The sequence below is a fragment of the Leptonychotes weddellii genome, chromosome 8, assembly GCF_054177405.1.
Source record: "Leptonychotes weddellii isolate Sample4059 chromosome 8, ASM5417740v2, whole genome shotgun sequence".
NCBI lineage: Eukaryota > Metazoa > Chordata > Mammalia > Carnivora > Phocidae > Leptonychotes > Leptonychotes weddellii.
The window spans coordinates 63088696-63108583 of NC_138376.1; the positions used below are offsets into that span (position 1 = coordinate 63088696).

At 38.7% G+C, this 19888-nt stretch overlaps 1 long non-coding RNA gene across 1 annotated transcript in view; it reads right to left on the bottom strand.

The window, feature by feature from the left end:
- Positions 1-745: 745 nt before the first annotated feature.
- LOC145722849 (uncharacterized) overlaps positions 746-19888 on the bottom strand; it is a 52858-nt gene continuing 33715 nt past the window's right edge. The window contains exon 3 of the long non-coding RNA XR_014147422.1: positions 746-1558. This is a non-coding gene — a long non-coding RNA (uncharacterized LOC145722849). The remainder of the gene's footprint in view (positions 1559-19888) is intronic.

The window sequence follows — 19888 nt, forward strand, 5'->3', positions numbered from 1 at the left end:
TCCTGGGATCGAGTCCCACATCGGGCTCCCTGCTCGGCAGGAAGCCTGCTTCTCGCTCTCCCACTCCCCCTGCTTGTGTTCCTGCTCTCGCTATCTCTCTGTCAAATAAATAAATAAAATCTTTAAAAAAAAAAAAAAGAATTCCTTCTGACTATGTAGAGATTTAGTGATATACTGTTTTATTCAAAAAGATGCTTTCAGATATAAATGTCAATCTGTAGATCTGAATTACACATATTATCAAAATGGCAATCTAAAAAAAAAAATCCAAGCTTCCACAATCCCATCTATTTTCAGATTTTTGCAAAAAATGCCATGAGAAGGCCCCTTTCTCCTGTTCCATATTTAATTACATTGGCTGTCCAAAGAAGAGTTTTGTCAAGAGTTTATAAACTAAAAGAAAAATTGAAAAAAAAAATGGATGTTTTTCACTTTGCAGGTTTATTGAAGTATGGTTTTGGCTTCAAAATGGCTTACTTAATGAAATTTGCAAAGATTATGGGAAAATACATTAATATATAATGACAAAGCAAAATTTTCAACTTTAGAAAATTAAGGTTAAGATAATTTGCTAGTGATATGTGATCAGTGCAATAATTTGGATATTTAAAAAAAAAACTTAAGACCGAGTAGCATCTGTATATTGTTGAGGAAAATCTCCAGTATTTTGAAATACTTGATTTAAAAAAATATATCCTTTGGAAATTTTTGTGGTATAACCAGAAATTTAAATATATTTTTCAGTGAATGAAAGGGAAGAGTTGTTAGATATTAAACACGAATGTACTATTTATGTTTAATTCAAAGAGTTTGAATTATTTGAGTTCTGTTCGATGGATATGAAGGAATCTGTCAAATGGAGAAAAAGTGATACATTTTTACTATTTACTACCTCCTACTCATGTGACCAAGTTTTCTCACAGATGATTTTTATCCAGACTGTGACAAGTTCATCAACAAAGAAATCTTGATTGGGACATATGTGTAGTCAATTAAGTCATAAAACTGTATAATAAAATGTTATGCACACTAAAGAAAATTTTCTCACTTATAAATTTAAAACGACTTTCCTCAGAAGTTTTGTACAAATTCAATATGTAATATCCTCCCTGACATTTGTGTTTTGTGTTTCTTAACATATCTATATAAAGTAAAGAAAATATAATAGTTGTTTTTTTCACCAAGCCCCATGTAGAACTCTCCAAAATCCTCTCCAGTTTTAGTCTGGTATGCTGTACAAATACAATCATTTTATGTGTGACTTGATATGATATGAAAGAGTTTGGGAATAACCAACTGCCCGTGAGAAATGAATTTAACTGACTGCTAAGCAAAGTACAGGGAAGCAGTGAGAAATAAGTCCAAGATAACCCAAAAGTCAAAAATATTACCAAGAAGAAAAATCTGTTGACTTTAGCTCCAGTTTTTTCTTATGTATGAGCTTTAAAGAAGCTATGAGAGGAAGCATGTCGTCTCCTTAGATGTTAGAGTATAAAGATACTCCAAAAGGCGAAGCACCGATCTCCCTCCAAGTTTCTCCAGAGGAGCTCCTCACGTGCTAATGGTAGAAAGGTATATGGGTGTTAGTTGTGACTTCTCGTAAAGACCACGTTAAGATTCTCTGAAGCTGCAGTCAATGACTCAATCTTACACAACATGAGAGAGTTTTGATATTTAGGAAAAGAGCTTCAAAGCTTCCCTCTTCTGGGGACTATCTGGGAACAGGAAGGGAAGAAGCATGTATGTACTCTTAAAATAACATACGTCGATAAATCAACATTCATATAAATTCCTCAGCTGAGTGGTGATGCATATCAGAATTTCTGTTTTAACTGTAGAGACACAAAGAATCTTTTTAAAAATATACTATTTTAAAATCCCATACAGGAATAGGCCTGAAGTTTTAAATATGCATTCCAATAAGTCATATTTCTTAGGGCTACTGTACTTTTTATCTCATCTCCTATTTGAGGATTTTCCAGGTTCAATATTGTGTGCATCAAATTACTCCATATTCTTGTACGTTTCAGAGAGTCTGAAGAGACAAAATAGTTTCCTTTTGATCTAAAATGGCATTTCCTATGTAAGAACAAAAAACCACAAGAAAATCTTAAGGCTCCTACAATTAATGTATTCAAAACCTGTGCAGCTTAAAAATGAGCATGATTTCCAGTGAAAGATTTCTAAACCTACTGGACAAGGCCGAGTCAAGAGGAATGTCTATGTGCTTACAAAGAATAGCACAACTCTGTGCTGGACTGCGAATAAAAACCCAAGAGTTATTGAAGGCATGAGAATAACTAGTAAAAGGCAGCTGTAAACCATTTTGTAAAATATTATTGCCAATCAAATGTTAAATGATGACAACAGAAGTTCTTTAGGGACTGCTAAAAAGCGAACACTGTTGCAACTATAAGGGAAAAGGAAAGAAAACAGAGCAGATATAAAGACCTCGTAAATTTAAGAGAGAAAAAAAGACAACTGTGAGTGATAAAAGGAAAAGGCTTACCAATTTTATGTCCAATTCCATCAGAAATTAGCTCATCTTTAATTCCAGGGGACTCAAGCCCAATGGGAGAGGCAAAGTTAATCTCTTAAATGTTTATAGAGACAGTTTTCACACATAGAAGCAAAAATAGAAGAAATAGGTACTAGTATGTTCTAATACTTACAAGCTTTATACTATAATTGAGTTACTTTTCGAGAAAGTGAGAAGGATTTCTGCATAGTCTTAACAAACAGCGACGATGGAGCGGCTTACGTGAAAGACAAAGACAAGATGTTCTGCAATCTTTACTGTTCACTCAGGGTCTTTGGAAGAATGCCCTGATAATCAAATCCTGTTTCCTAAGAACTGAACGTTATATAATAATAATAACAACAATAAGGAGAAGGAGAAGGAGGAAGAGGAGGAGGAGGGAAAGAAGAGGAGGAAAAAGAAGTACTCAATAGAGTACATTTAATTCTTGTACTTTTCTTTTAGAGCTATAAAACCAGTTTCGTGGGGAGTGCTTTCTGAAACTGGTATATTTAATCAAAATGAAGACTAAAAAGAGGGTCCTTATGTAAATCAAATGCAGGTTTCGTCCGTTCTGCCGAATGGATTCCTGACTCTTTCCCTGCCCCATTTGACACCTATATGTTCTTAATTATTGCTGCATGGCCTCTCAGAAAGAGAGAGTGGGGTAAAACGTGAATGGCAGTGGAATGTTTTCTGACTTAATAATAACGAGTAGCTTTTTAAAAAAAGATTAAAGTAATAGGATTAGGGTCAAAAAATAATTTGAGTCTCCCTGATACTCAGGGGTGAGTAGGAGTGTTTTTATCCATTTTACAGTGATCATCTTCCAGGAAGCAAGACTTACCACCCATAGCTCAAGAGGGCCAGTTTCTGCGGACTCGGGGGCTCATCCAGTGTTTATGTCGTGAATTCAATGTCTTCACGTGTCAGCCAGCTCACTGGTGTCTCCTCTGTAGGGTCTGGGTTATCTTGTTTAGACTTTATATGGGTTACATTTAAGGGCGACTACTGAGTCCTCATTTCCCACCTGCTATGAAGAAAAAGTGATAAGAAGAAATAGAAGGGAGAATGAAGGCGGCAGATGAGGGTAAGAGAGAGAAACTTAAGAAAAGAATCAAAAGAGATTTCCTCCTCCACAGTCTGCCCCTGAAGAAAACATCTGCCTGAGTGCTTTACTCTGGAATGACCTGTTAACATAATCCAAACTTAGAGGGAGTGGGGAGGGAGGAAGTTCATACTTTCTGAAAATTGAGAAACAAAAGTGAATGGATAAAATTATCGTGCTTCTTTACAAAGCGCACTAGGTAAACGTTAGAGCTAGCAAAGTGAAGAACAAACACACATGTGATATTTAGGCAGAACTTATAAAGATCAGGGTTCAGATTTAAAGAAATGTGTACTAACTGAAAAGCCACAAGCCCATGTTGGGGAGCACGAGGGAGGAGGCAGGGACAAAGTGAAAAAGGAAAGTCTGATGTTTCAGCACCATTATCCAATGGAGTAAATTTGTTTGATTCAGTTCGGAGATAATCTCAGCCCATTTTCTTGGACTTACTAGGGCAAAGTTTTGTAGAATTACAAATGAAGTCCTGCCTTAGTACTCGCGGACTTTTTCTGGCTCTGGGGCTCCTCATCTCCAGAGTGATGTCTGAGGACCTGAAGTTTGGACGGTGCTGCTTAGCAAGGCTTGTTGCACCCCAGCCCTGCCTTATGACAGGGCTCCATGTAAGTCACCCCGGGTATGGCTCTGGGACTTGAGGAGCTTCTCTGGAGCAAAGGTCGTTCCTTCCCTTGGTAGCTCCTTCAGGTCTTAACAACCAATGGCCCTTTCAATCTGGATGACTAGTTTTCATAAAAGAAAAATAGTCATCTGATTTCTGAGGAGAAAAATGGATCCATTCAGTGAATGAGTGCTAAGGAGAACAGGGATTCACAAGTCAGAGAGAATCCATGATGAGCAGAAAATGGCCAAATAAATTACAAATTGGCAAAGGAGAGTTCTACATCAGAGAGGACTTCAGGCTGCCTTTTGGCCAGGTTGCAGGGACAGTGACCACAGAAGAGTTTATTTAACTCACAAGATGCAATGCCTCCTAAATTCCAACTATAAAAAAAAAAGATAGTGTTATTCCATAGTAGACAAACTGAAGGAAAAAATGAGGATGGGGGACAAATTATTATCTCAAACAACCAATAATCTCCACTGCATCCAAGGAAAACCCTTTTGGAACCATCTACTCTTCCCTTAGCCCGAGGCTGAGCCCACTAACACTCTCCAGCGGAGAGGCTATCCTGGCCGCCTTAGAAATCTGCTTCAAACCTTGCAGTTAAAATTGTATTTATTATATCCAAACCCACCTCCTCTGCTGCCTTTTCTCTTGGCACTCTCAATAAAGACAGAACCTCTGGTTCACTAAGATTTTAATGACAACACATCTTACCAGAACCACCAAATCAAACATTTGTCTAAAAAATACTGTCTTAGCGTCTACTTTTATAGGAACAATAACATTTCAGAAGGCAGTGGCATCCTTAAACTAGGAAAATTGTTTGTTTCTTCCACAGCTATTTATTGAGGCAAGCATATTCATTCAAGGAGGCTACTCACAGGGTTCAGATATCACAGAGCCCAGGAGAGCATCCTGGGGGGACCTAAACTCCAATTTCTGTGTTTGTAGAGTAGACCATCCATTCTGTTCTCAAAGAGCTAGAGTCCCCTCCTGCTTTTGACGGTTTAAAAAATATAACAGTAGCTGTTGTGTTCTTTACCTTCTAGGTCAAGAAACGGGGAACTGAAACCAAAGGGGCAGAGAAGTCTTTATATACTGGGATCTTGGTGATTTCTGGTGGGGGAAGATGGCCAGTGAATTCATTTGAGAATGAAAGAAAACACGGGGGCTTTCTTGATGATAAGGTTAATCTTTCATTCTGCCTTTTATTTTTTTCAAATTAATGTGAGACTGATGTATGGAAACAATCTAAGTAGTTATAAGAGTCATTTAAGTCAATTCACTTTTTATTGATTAACCCCACCACTTGTGTGTCCCCCAAAAGTTTACAACCCAGCCTAGGTACCCGAGGAGCCTACACTCTTGTTGGGGAGTCTGGACTTAGACTTGAGATACAATGAAAGAAGAATGCAGGAAGATAATTTAATCAAACAGATGCTGATGGCATTAAGATTTAATTTGTGTGATCTCTCTGTGATTTCTTATCCAGAAAAGAACTCCTTCAACATTTTCTCACAGATCAAAATTCATATGCCCAGAAATACTCTTGAGATGCTTGCTTGTGTTTTTTTTTTCATTTCCAGCACATTTAGACTATATTGATTTATATTATAATAAATGAGTGCTCCCTCATGCTACATTAGAGACCTTCCATACTAATAATTGGTATTAATATTCATTGAGCATGTAGTATGGGCAAAACACTGTCTTGAAAAATCTGCAATTAATCACAATCCTATCCTGTAGGTATTAGGATCATTCCCATTTTGTAAATGAAAATTGGAGGCAGTTCAGTCACCTGTCCAAGTTCACAAAGTAAGTAAATCATGGAGCTGGGGATCTAATGTAGGCAGAGTACCTCCTAAGCCCACTAGCTTAATCACAATACTGTATTATTGACCTTTGTGTAATGATGATTAGGTTAGTCATTTGAAATGATTGTAAGGAATGAAGGAGATTGGTATTGAATAAGTTTTACCATACCTGATCGTTCATTTCAATTTAAGTGTCAATGAGGTGCCAGGGCATTGGATCAGATACTGGAGATACAGAAAGAAAAAATGCAGTCACTGTGCTCATGAATCTCAAAGCCTGGGAAGATCCTCCCAGCAGGAATGAGGACACGGATGAGTGTAGGGGCAAGGCTGCATGACAGGGAGGGTTCAGTGGTGAAGTCCTCAGATACCCAACAATGGGGTGTTTGCAGGGACATCTGCCTCAGCCTTTTCCCTGCAAATAGACGGACTAAATCTTGCAAAATGTAGGCACTCCCCACAGATGAGAACTACCCATCTCTTTACGAGCTTGCTGATCATTCCAGAGCTAAAGTACAGCCTCTCAAGAATGTCTCAGATTTATACATAGGCCAATTTGATGAGTCATAAAAAAGAAGCAGCGTCTGTATTCAGTCAACCCAGATGGAATTTACTGAAAGTATGAAAATATTAGGAACACTTTCTAACAATGATGAACAATCATTTCAGCAGAATAAAAATTTATTAACAAAGCATTGGGAGCATGGGGATAAGGAAGTGAGGTGGAGATTAAAGCCAAACCAAAGTATGGATGGGTAGATGCTCCAAGATGAAGAGGGTCTTTGTATTAGAAGCAAAGAAAATCAGTGCAAGGTAGTTCGTGGAGAGACAGTGAAAACAAAATGGTCCCTTCTGTTACCTAATTTTGAATTTTCTATTCTTTATTGCTATCTGGTGATTTACAACAAGAGAGAGGCATTGGGGAAATTAAGAATCATTAGGATGTAATGATGTGTTTCAAAGACAGCCCTAATGAAAGGCAGAAATTTTAGAAAATAAAAAACCCCAAATCATATTTGTTTAAAATCTCTAATGATTTCCTGATTCTTTTGAAGTCCACGGAGCTACAGTATGTGCTTACACTGGTGCTGAATTGTGACTTAAAGTTACGATGCATTTAGGAGGTGAATATCTGTTCATTTATATGGAAAAAATTAATTGGGCAAAGTTAAAGAAAAATGAAAACACAAAATAGTACTTATTATAATTTATTGTATTGCTGTATGAGAAAAGGAATATGCACATAGTTTCATTTATTCAACTTGGATAAAACATAGGTGAACAAAATACACCAAAATGTCAAGAGACTTATCTCTGTGATGACTGCAGGCATTTTTTTTTCTTCTTTTCTCTATACTTTGCTCAATCTTATACACCCAAAGTTTGTACCGTGAGGTGGCACGACTTATAATTAGAAAAACGTCATGTTATTTTAAAATAAACTTGCATCCATGTTTTAGAAAAACAAGTGGATTATATGATGGTAAATTAAACACCTATTAGACACCAAGTTATTAGCTGCATATAACCAGGGCTTACAGAAAACAAATCAAGCTACACAAATTAATAGCTTCTTTTTGGCTTGAACTGTAAGATTCAGCAGATGTTATATTGGCATTTTAGTAAAGGACATGATATGGTCTCCTGAGATTTGACTGACAAAATGAATTTAAATCTGTTAGGATCAGAGAAACTGTACTTGGTTGAAAAACAAGGGCTGACCGCCTGTAAACAAAAGGAAATGACTTGAAGGGGTGATGCTAATGAAAAAGCCCTAGTATCAGTCAGCGGTGTGCCTGAGGGAATAAAGGCAGAGCCCAGGTAGCACAGAGAATATTTAAGACAGAAAAAGGCACCCGCGGGAAGTAAAAATGGGAATGATAGTGGGGGGAAGCTACTGATAGAGCCCCTACATTGCGCAGAGTGTTATGCTAGGCTCTCTCATGTGTTATTTTCTAGGCTCACAATAACCATACAAAGTAGGAATTATTTCCAATGAACAAATGAGGAAATTAAGAACAACAAAAGACATTAAATAGGAATACCGATAGGGGCGCCTGGCTGGCTCAGTCGGTTAAGCGGCTGCCTTCGGCTCAGGTCATGATCCCAGGGTCCTGGGATCGAGCCCCGCATCGGGCTCCCTGCTCAGTGGAGAGTCTGCTTCTCCCTCTCCCTCTGCCTGCCTCTCTGCCTACTTGTGCTCTCTCTATCTCTCTGTGAAATAAATAAATAAAATCTTTAAAAAAAAAAAGGAATACCGACAAATACATCAACTTATTTATTTGGTTAAATAGTATCTGAAAAAAAAAAGCTTATTGACAGTTGGTATCTCATAAAACAAACAAACAAACCAACAAACCCCAGAAATTTGTGTGCTAAACGTTGACTGACAGACGTGCAAACGGAAAAAAACCCTTTTTTTTAAGCCTAAGTTCCACATTTTACATGTAATAACAAAGACACAAGGACAGTTAGCCCCTTTCTCTACTAATACGGTACATTGTATCTCATTACAAGATTTATTCTAGTAAAGAGAATAAGATCCATAAAAATACTAAATTAATGCATGTGGATAGCCTGACTCAATGCTGATTTGGATGAGTCATAACATATATGAAAAGCATAAGCACTTGGGGAAAATGATGTGGCCAGATCTAAACAGGATGAGTAGGATAAATGGGATAAAAGTAAGGAAAGGGGAAAAAAAATAGGTCAAATATCAACAAAAAACTTTCCAATAGCAGGAACTATCAAAACCAGAAGATTTGTTCCCAAAGGAAATTCATGATTGTGGAAGATTTAATACTTGAGTGAATAAACATGAAAGAATAACTAATCGAGAACAGTTCTAAATTTTATGCTTCTATAGATTCATTTGTAAATACACTATTGAGCAATGATGCCTCATTTATTCATTAGCTTCAGGGAACAAACTGTTCCAGAGAAGTCCATTCCCCAGATAATGCAAGCCTGGCAGCAGACACAGATTTCTTTTATTTCTTAATTTCAACCTTTTTAATGGAGAATTATTTGAATTGCATTACTCTGATCCTTGCCTTCTTAACATTCCAATACAGAATTACGATATGAGATGCCAACTGTGTATGGAAATACCTCTGAATGACAGGGTCAGGACAACCGGAGGTCCAGTGCTGGCTCATAGAAAGTAGCTGTGATCTGGAAGGTTTTTTACCACACTGGTCCTTAGTTTTTTTGTTTTTTTGGTTTTTTGTTGTTGTTGTTTTTAATACATATCTGTAAACAAGGGTCCACGAGAAGATGCTCTTGAACATTTATTCACCTAAATGCTCTAATGCTCAACATCTGCTACCTTACTGTACTATAATATCATTTGTGTCTACATTAAATATTTTAGTCACTCTTTCTGCCAATGGACTTTAAAGTTTTACCTGAGGTGCTACATTCCTTCAGTGAATAAAAGGCGTGGACTGGGTAACAACACTTTTCCTTGATACTCAAAAACCCCCTCACACTGCTTTTTGAATTACTTTCAGTTTCACAGGTAGATGGTACCTAAAATTGAGGCTGCTGGAAGTCTGATTTCCAGGTAACCGGCAAGAGACTCTATTTCTATTTTCGGGAAGATCAAGGAGATGGTAACTATTAGGCACTTTCTATGTATCGGGCTCTACTGAACTCTTTCCATCCACATCTCATTTACCCTTCACAATATTCTACAGGACAGATGCTGTTATGACTTCCATTTTATGGATAAAGAAACAGAGGTTTGGTGAGATTGAGTGGCTAACAACAATGTCACTAATAGTCTAGTACCTGGATTTGAACCAGGCAGTCTGATTTCAGGACCAGTGTTCTTTTTAAAAAAAAATTTTTTAAAGTAGGCTCCACGCCCAGTGTGGAGCCCAAAGTGGGGCTTGAACTCACGATCGACTGTGAGATCAAGACCTGAGCTGAGATCCAGAAGCAGATGCTTAACAGACTGAGCCACCCAGGGGCCCCCAGGACCAGTGTTCTTTTTTTTTTTTTTAAGATTTTATTTTTTGAGAGAGAGAGAAAATGAGAGACAGAGCACAAGCAGAGAGGGAGGGTCAGAGGGAGAGGGAGAAGCAGACTCCCTACTGAGCAGGAAGTCCGAAGCAGGGCTCCATCCCAGGACCCTGGGATCATGACGAGCTGAAGGCAGACAACTGACTGAGCCACCCAGGCGTCCCTGGGACCAGTGTTATTAATCATTAAATAATTCCTCTGCTAATACAAAATCATAGGGGGCTTAAATTAGAATTTGTGAATTAAATGTATTCCCAATTTTTTGCAATTTCATACAATGCACTTTAATATTCTCATACATGTCTCCTCACTTGTATGTGCAATGTTTTTCCATGATAGGTAAAGAGGAGCTGGATAAAAGGTTAAAGGGGATTTCAGTATTCTAAAGTTATATAGTCTAAAGTTATATATAGTTATTTATGATAGCCAGAATTGATTCATTAATTTCTTGTGGACTAAAAGCTTTACTGAGGTATAATTAATATACGGTAAGCTGTGCAATTTAATAACTTTGGACGTATGTATATTATTTATAAAACCACCACCATACTCAAGATAGTCAACATATCCATCAGTCCCAGAAATTGTCTACTGGTCCAGTACAATTCCTCCTTGCCACCCTCCTGCCCTTCTACTAGGCAACCACTGATTCGATTTCTGTCACTGTAGATTAGTTACATTTTCTAGAATTTTAAATAAATGGAATCAAACTATCTGGATCTTTTTTGGTCTGGATCCTTTCACTCAGCATTATTTTGAAATCCATCCATGTTACTATGCTTATCAATAGTTCATTAAATTTTTTTTTAAAGATTTTATTTATTTATTTATTTGACAAAGAGAGAGAGCACAAGTAGGCAGAGCAGCAGGGAGTGGGAGAGGGAAAAGCAGGCTCCCTGCTGAGCAGAGAGCCCAAGGCGGTGCTCGATCCCAGGACCCCAGGATCATGACCTGAGCCGAAGGCAGCCGCTTAACCGACTGAGCCACCCAGGCGTCCCAATAGTTCATTAATTATTTATTACTAAATAATATTCTACTGCATGGATCTACCAGTTAAACATTCACCTGTTGACGAATATTAGAGTTGCATCAGTCTTTGGCTATTATAAATAAAGCTACTATGAACGTTTACTTACAGGGCTTTGTATGGATAAATATTTTCATTTCTCCTGGGTAAATACTTGGAGTGGAATGGCTGGTTTCTAAGATATATAGCTAGATAGATATAGATATATTCATACATATTCATATATCTAGATCTATAGGCTTTTCATTAAAAATAAATAAATCTGCTTGGCAGTTTGGGGAGGAAAAAGGCAGTTTGTAACCTGAATTCTAAAGTTTATTTATAATAAAATACCAGGGAATGTCTGAAATATAAAGGATTACAGTTAAGAAAAAAGAGAATGTCATATATATATACATATGAAGCTGTCAAACTCTTTTCTAAAATGATTGTGCCATTTCATATTCCCAGCAGCAGTATATAGGAGTCCCAGTTTTTCATATCTTCAACTGTACTTGGTATGGTCAATCTTTTTAATTTTAGCAATTCTAATGAGAATGTAGTAGTATCTCATTGTGGTTTCAACTTGCATGTCCCTAATGGTTAATGATATTGATTATCTTTTTATGTTCTTTATTGCCTTCAATATAGCTTTAATGGTGAAAAATCTGTTCAAATGTTTTCCATTTTTCAAAACTTTAAGTTGGTTGTTTATTTTATTGAGTTTTGAGAATTCCTTATATACTTTAGATAGAAGTCCGATATCAAATACATGATTTACAAATATTTCTCCCAATTTGTGATTTATTTTTTCACTCTCTTAATACTATTTTTGAATGCAGAATTTTGTAACTTTAATGAAGTTCTGTTTATCTTTTTAATTTTATATGGATTGTGTTTTTTGGTGTTATATGCAAGGTCACAAGCACTTTCTGCCATGTTTTTCTCTAGAATTTTTTTAGTTTTAGGTATTGCATTTCGGTCTACAAGTTTCCTGTACACAGTGTGAGATATGGCTTGAAACTCATTTTTTAACATGAATTTAACATGGATATCCAATTGTTGGAGTATCATCTGCTGAAAAACTACCTTTTATTGACTAAATTGTCTTTGCACCTTTTTTTTAAAAAATATTTTATTTATTTATTTGAGAGAGAGAATGAGATAGAGAGAGAGAGCATGAGAGGGGGGAGGGTCAGAGGGAGAAGCAGACTCCCTGCCGAGCAGGGAGCCCGATGCGGGACTCGATCCCGGGACTCCCAGGATCATGACCTGAGCCAAAGGCAGTTGCTTAACCGACTGAGCCACCCAGGTGCCCGCCTTTGCACCTTTTAAAAATTTCTCTGTTTGGATCCATTGGTTTATTCATCTGTCTTTACACCAGTGTCTCACTGTCTTCATAATAATAGCTTTATAATAAATCTTGAAATAGGTAGTGTTGGTACTCCAACTTTTTTTTCTGTTTCCAAGTTGTTTGGGCTATTACATGTCCTTTGCATTTCTATATAAATTTTAGAATAAGCTTGTCATTTTTATTAAAAAAAAAAGCCCACTGGAATTTTGATTGAGACTGTATTGAATATATAAGTCCACTTGGTAAGAGTGGATGTTGGACTTTAATGTTTTTTCCTGTGTCCTTTGACATGATCATGTGGCTTTTTTTTTTTTTTTTTAGTTTGTTAATATAATGGATTACACTGATTTTGAATGTTAAATCTACTTTGCATTCCTGGGATAAATCGCACTTGATCTGAAAGTATTCTTTATATATTGATGTACTCAATATGCTAAAATTTTGTTAAGAGTGTTGGTATTTGTGTACGTGAGGAATACTGGTTTGTAGTTTTCTTTCTTTGTAATTTCTTTGCTTTTGGTATCAAGGCAATGCTAGTCTCACAGAATAAATTGGGAAGTAACTCCTCCTTCTAAATTTTGTGGAAGAGTTTATATAAAATTGATATTAATTCTTTTTTAAAAGATTTATTTTATTTATATTAGAGGGAGAGAGAGAGGGCATGAGTGGGCTGGAGGCAGAGGGAGAAAATCTCAAGCAGACTCCCCACCAAGCAGACTCCTGGCAAAGTGTGGAGCCGATGCAGGGCTCGAGCCTATGCCCCTGAGATCATGACCTGAGTTGAAACCAAGAATCGGATGCTTAACTGACTGAGCCACCCAGGCGCCCCTAGAACTGATATTAAGTCTTGATTAAATGTTTGGCAGGATTCAGTAGCAAAGTGATCTGGGCTTGGAGTTTTCTTTGTGGAAAAGTTTTTAAGTATAAAGTCAATTGCTTTAATACCTGCACGGCTTTTCAGGCTATTTCTTCTTGAGTAAACTTTGGTAATTTTTGTTTTTCAGAGACTATGACAAATCATGTAAGTTGTCAAATACATTGGCACAAAGGTGTTCATAACATTTCATTATAATCCTTCTAATACCTATAAAGTCTGTAGTATTGACAACTCCTCCATTCCTGGTATTGATAACTTGTGCTTTCTCTTCGTTCCCTGATAGATCTACCTAGATTGGCTTATTAATTTTAATGATCTTTTTAAAGAACCAGCTTTTGGTTTCGACACTTTTCTCTAGTTTGTTTTCTGATTTTTATCGTGTCATTTTTTACTTTGAATTTAATTTTCTTCTTCTTTTTTTAGTTTTTTGAAGTGGAAACCAGGTCATTGTTTTGAGATTTCTCTTATCTAATATAGTCATTTTCTGTTTCCATTCATGCCTGGAAATTTAGACTGGACGTTAGACATTGTGAATTTTACCTTGTTAGCCGCTGGGTACTTTTGAATCCTAGAAGTACTCTTGAGCTTTGCTGTAGGAGGTAGTTAAGTCACTTGCAAACAGCTTGATTCTCTAAGGTCTTGCTTTTAAGATTTGTTGTGGGGCCACAATGGTATTTATTCTAGAGCTAACTATTCTGCCCTACTGAGGCAAGAACTTTCTGACTTCTCTACCCAATGTACTATAAGTTAGTTTTTCCAGTCTGACACATGGAAGCAGACACTATGCCTGGTCCTAGATGAGCTCTAGGCACTGTTCCCTTTAATTCTTCAGGGCAGTTCTTTCCCTGGCCTAAGGAAGTTTCCTCACAAGCATCTGTTGATCAGTACTTTGCTCAGTTGTCAAGGGCAATCCTCTGAAGATGTCCGGAATTCTCTCTCTTCTCCGTTACTCTGCCCCATGAACTGTAACCCCCTTTTCTCTCCATATACTCAATTCCATTTCCTCAACCCAGGGAGTCTGCCAGGCTCTGGCTGTGTTCCCTCCCCATGCATCACAGCCTGGAAACTTTCTCAAGCCAGAAAGCTAGGGCAATTGTGGGACTCATCTAATTTGTTACCTACATTAAAGGCATCATTCTCCCGGCTTGCCTGATGTTCAGTATCTTGAAAACTATTGCCTAATATAAAATCAGCTCATGTTAAGGATGAACAATCATTGTATAGTATATCTTATTACTATTTCTCTGTATTTGGTACCGCTCTTTCTGGGAGGCCTTTAAATTCCTCCTTGTTGAGCTCAGGTGTGTCCTTGTGATGCGTACCAATGAAATCTGAATGGAAGTGCCGTTGTCACTTCTGAATAGAAGTTTTAAGAGTCAGCATATGGTTTACCATGTTTTCTTTTGCCTCTGCCAAAATGACTGCCCCTGTCCCAAATTTAGGTGGCTCTTTCAGCTTGGGTCCCAGTGTGAAATAGAACCTCAGATGACCCAGGGAAGACTTGAACATTTTTGTTGCAAGCTGTGTAGCCGACCTTGTCTGATACCTACTATAAGGAAGAGACTGGTTCTAATTTCCAGGAGCATCAAATAGTTAATTCTGTCTAATCTTATTCCATGCTCATTTAACTGGGAGAAAGTCATGATTTCTTCAAGTAAGAACTATTCATTGAGTGCCATTCCAGGCCAAGACTGTAATGGGCTTTGAGAACACAAAGACAAGAGAAAAAAGATACATTCTGTTCCCTCAATGATCCACAGTCTAGGACTGGGTGTGAGTGAACAGACATTTAAATGAACGGAATAGGCTTTCATTGTGTCAACAAAGCTTGCTATGGAAGCACATAGGGAGCTTTCTTCATCCAATCTGTGATGGTCAGTTCAAGATTTCCAGGGGACGAACTCCTGGGATGAGTCTAAAGAAAAATGGGGAGTTGACCTTCTAGAGAAGGGAAAGAAAAGCATTCCTGGCAGAGGAAACAGCACCTGGAGGGTCTCCCTCGCATGAGCAGGTTTGGTGCATCCAAGGAACTTCACACTTTTCTAGAGACCAAATAAGAAATGAGGGTAGAAGAATACTTCTTCCCTTGAGGCATCTCATCAATTCATTTCACTTCTATGAATTTTATTAAGCTTAGCACTTACTAAAGTCAAATAAGATGAGACCCTTCTTTTCCAGAGTCTTAAAGTCTAGACACTCTAAAAGCAACAAAATAGAAGCACTAAAGAGCTCTACCTGCCAATCTATAAGGGTATATAATACAGGCAGAAACAAAGGAAGGGCCCACTCTACCTGGCAGGAAGAAGTGGTATCAGAAAAGATTCCATCTAGGTGATATATTAGTTTGCTAGGGCTGCCATAACAAAGTACCACTAGTTTAAACAACAGAAATGTATGTCTCATGGTTTTGGAGGCTAACCATTCAAGATCCAGGTGTTAGCAGGCTAAGCGTCTTCTGAGAACTCTGTCCTGGCTTGCAGATCACCGCCTTTCTCACTGTGTCCTCACATGGTCTTCCCTCTGTGTGTGTGCATCCCTGCCGTCTCTCTCTTTGTATCCAAATTTCCTGTTTATAAGGACTCCAGTAAAATTAGACTAGGGCCCACCCTAATGCCTCATTCCAACGTAATTACCTGTTTAAGGGCCCTATCTCCAAATGCAGTCACATTCTGAGGTACTGCAGGTTAGGGCTTCAACATATAAATTTGGGGGGACATAATTAAGCCCGTAACAGGACATGACTAGAGTCTTAACTTGATGAGTAAGTGTTCTCAGGCAGACAAGTCATGCAAAGTATTTCTGGACAGAGGAAACCATGTCGGCAGGGGCAGGAGGGAGGGATAGTGCATCATTCCATATGGCTGTGCATAGAGCGGATGGGAGCAGACATGAGCGTGGAGCAGCGAGTAGGGCTTTGCATGTCTAAATGAAGGCCTCCCGGTTTTATTCTGTAGAACACTTGCTCTTATTTTTGACTTTATAATAGAATCACCTGGGACTTTGGAAAAAATGCCAGTATCCCACCCTCACCCCCAATCACTTCAATCTGAATCTGTAAGGATGGTATTTTAAAAGTATCCCCCTAGGTGACTCTAAGGGCAGCCACATGCAGGAGCCACAGCTGTAAAGAGTGGAGATCTCGGAGCCTAACGAGACAAAGATCTCGGTTAGGAAGATCACTCCTACTGCAGTAAGAAGAGTGGGCTGGAAGAATGTGGGCCTGGGGGGCAGAGAGCAGCTTGGATAGACTGTTGCAAGAGCAGGTGGGGTACATACACATGGGGCGGGGGGTGGAATGGAGGAGGGACAGTAAGAGATGTTAATATGTAGAAAAGAAGGAATCTGATTCCCAACTCAATGTGGGAAATGAGAAAATGGAGGAGTTTGGGGAGATTCTTACATTTTTGGCTCAAGTTATTGAGTGAAGGGAAATTCAGTTCATTAGTAACAACAATAACAACAAAAATGTAGGAGGAAGATAACTTTTTAGGGGAATGATAATAGGCTTAATTTTGGATTTGTGTGGCTTGAGTTTCTTGTAATAAAGTGCAGGAGGCACTGGGGTATACAGGTCTGGGCATAGGAGAGAAAGCTGAGTAAAAGGTAGACACTTTGGAGTCATCAGGGTATGGACCATAGTTCAAGCCATGGGATTGACGAGTCAATGGAGAGAAGAGTGGGCTGAAGAGAGTCTCCTGGGAACACAAATGTGTGAAGAAGACTGGGAAGACAAAACCAGGGAGAATAATGACAAAGAAACCAAGAAAAGGGTCAGTGGAAGCAAATACCACGGAAAGGTGAGGAAATATCAGGACTGACAAGAGCCCATCGAATTTGTTAATCAAGAAAGGATTGGTGGTTTTTGCTCCTTGGTTTTAGTGAAGCAATGGGGACCTAATTTTAAAGTTTATTTGTTTATTTATTTTTAGTAATCTACAGCCTATGTGGAGCTTGATCTCATGACCCCGAGATCAAGATTCTCATGCCCTTCCCATTGAGCCAGGCAATGGAGGCCTAATTTCAATTGCAGGCTGGTGAACGAATGAGGTGTGGGAGTGGATTCAGTGAGTATAAAATATTCTTTGGCGGAGGAGTATGCAAAGTGCAGGGAGGGGGTAGATTGTTAGGAAAATTGCCACCAAAGTAAGTAGAGGTGGTGAGGTAAGAGAGCAGAAGCAATGAGAGTAAGGGAGTGAATGGGTCAAAGGAGTTGAAGGTTTTGTTTGGAGACTGATACAATAAAGTTTAAGATTTTAGAGTGGGGTGAGGTCCCAATAATGATTAGATGCAAGGAAGCATCTTAGTAATGTGTTGCTGAAATGGATGGGAGAGATCAGTGAATTTTGAAGCTAAATTATTGAATAGATCAACCACACAGAGTCACTGTGATCACAGGAAACTCAGGGACAGGGGGACCAGAAGACAGAGCCAGGAGCTAACACCATCTCTGGAGCTGGTATCTGTGGGGAAGGGCGAGAAGGAGAAGGCCCAGGTTGCTGCGGGAGACTAACCTGGCCCAAGATAAGGGCTGCAGCGGGGAGGTTCTGGAAGTCCAGGATGAGGGAATAGTGATCAGCTAGGTGGAGACAGGGTCACAGGCTCTCAGGGTAGAAACAGCAACGGCAAAGCAGGGCCCAAGTTCCATTAGGAGATCTGGCTCGCATATATGAGAAGTTCTGAGTTGCTGCAGTAAATGGGAGGAAGATGGAAAACGAGAGTGGAGAGGTGGAAATGGTGGGATGGTGCCGGACTTTGTAGGCCAAGGCCAAGAGTTTAGCCTTTCACCTTAGATCATGGGGACCATCACGTGGTTCAAGCAGGAAGGTGAGATGGTCAGACCTGAGTTTCAGGAAGCTCTTCTGGGGACTACGTGGAGGATGTATTTTGAGGGCTGGCGTGGTGGAGACTGAGTTAGGGACAAATTGCACAACCCAGTGAGGGTCTAGAATAAAACGGTGGTGCTGCTGTTGGGAAGACGCAACAGTCTTGGCAGCAAAATGTTAATGATTCGGTTATGAGGAGAGAGATCTCGACAGAAGCCAAGCTTCCTTCTATGTCTGCCAGTTATCGGCTATAAACCCTACTCAGAGAAGAGACAGGGAACTGACATTCTGAGTACCAAACTAGAGCCAGACGGGTTCACAAAGAAGCATATGGAGAAGGAGCAGGAGAAGGAGGGGAGAGAGGAAGGAAAGGAGAAGAAACCCCTGTCCTCAGGAAACATGATATAATTGTCCGGATGCGATGCCCTATATCCTGATATAATATAGATAGTAATATGTAACATTATTTTTTAAAATGTCTGTCATTTGGATAATCTTCAAATTTCTTCAATCCATTGAAAATAAGTGTTTAGATAATCTTTGGCAAACAAATTCCGTACATTTTATTTATGTAAGTTAAGCCTAATTCTAGAAAATTCATGCTTATAAAAAGGTCATCAGTCTTAAAAGCATTCCTAAAAATATTTTATCTCAGGTTAATAGCATAACAAAGCAGGTTATGATTTTATTTTTTTAATTTTTTGTCATTGATTTTAAAGACGTATCACATAAATGCCTATTTTCTAAAATTCTAAAAAATTAGTTGATGAAATTATTTTTTTCCTACCTCCAAGCTTATATCTAAAATCGAGTAGCAAGCGTAATGCCATGTATTCTCTATAGCATTTTATAAATGCTCACTACCCATTGATATATTATCTTTCAAAGAAATGAGAAAGGGCTTATTTTTTAGTGTCTGGTATCAGCTTCCTTACACTTTATATCAGCTTCCTTACTCAGGAGATATTTTTATACTATGAGAATCCAATATTTTTACTTTGAAGGCATCTTTCTCATAAATTTGCGAATCCTGATCATGCACTTAAGCAAAATACTGATATATGTCGCCCGACATACCCAGTGTTGACCTGGGGCAGAGAGTTTCTTTGTAATGTGTATTTTTGTAGCAAGTAAACAGGAGGAATAGGAAAATAGCCGAAGAGAAATAGGCATCGAAGTAACGGAACAGACTCTTTCAGGCACTTCTTTGTCCCGAATGTGTTCTGATTCCATCCAAAAATCAAAGAAAGAGCTACAGACCACTCCTCCCAGCACAGTGCAGAGGAAAGATCATTTCACACAGCGCAGCAGAGAGGGTGACCGGGCTCATGACGCCTGTCCTGCCTCCCTTGTCTGTACTCGGGGCTAGGAACTGGGCACCAAAATAAAAATGACAAAACGATGCAGACTAGGACCCTGTGTATTTGTGGTAGGAGCCCTACTCTTTAAACCCCGAACGTGCAGCAATGGTGGCTCACGAGACTTTCTGTGTAGTCAGAAACAATTCAGCTGCCAGATGGAACGCAGAATGGACCAGAGAGGGATACACATGTGCACAATACATAGGCAAGACCCAAAGTGGGACAATCCAAGAATGCAAAGGTATCAATTAAGACAGGCAGGAAATTTGCTTCTAGCTAAGAACTTTCCCCCAGATTTGGGTGGAAGAATTGGTCATTAACACCAGGCTAACACTTGAAGTTTATTTGTTCCTGTACATAATTTATCCCATAG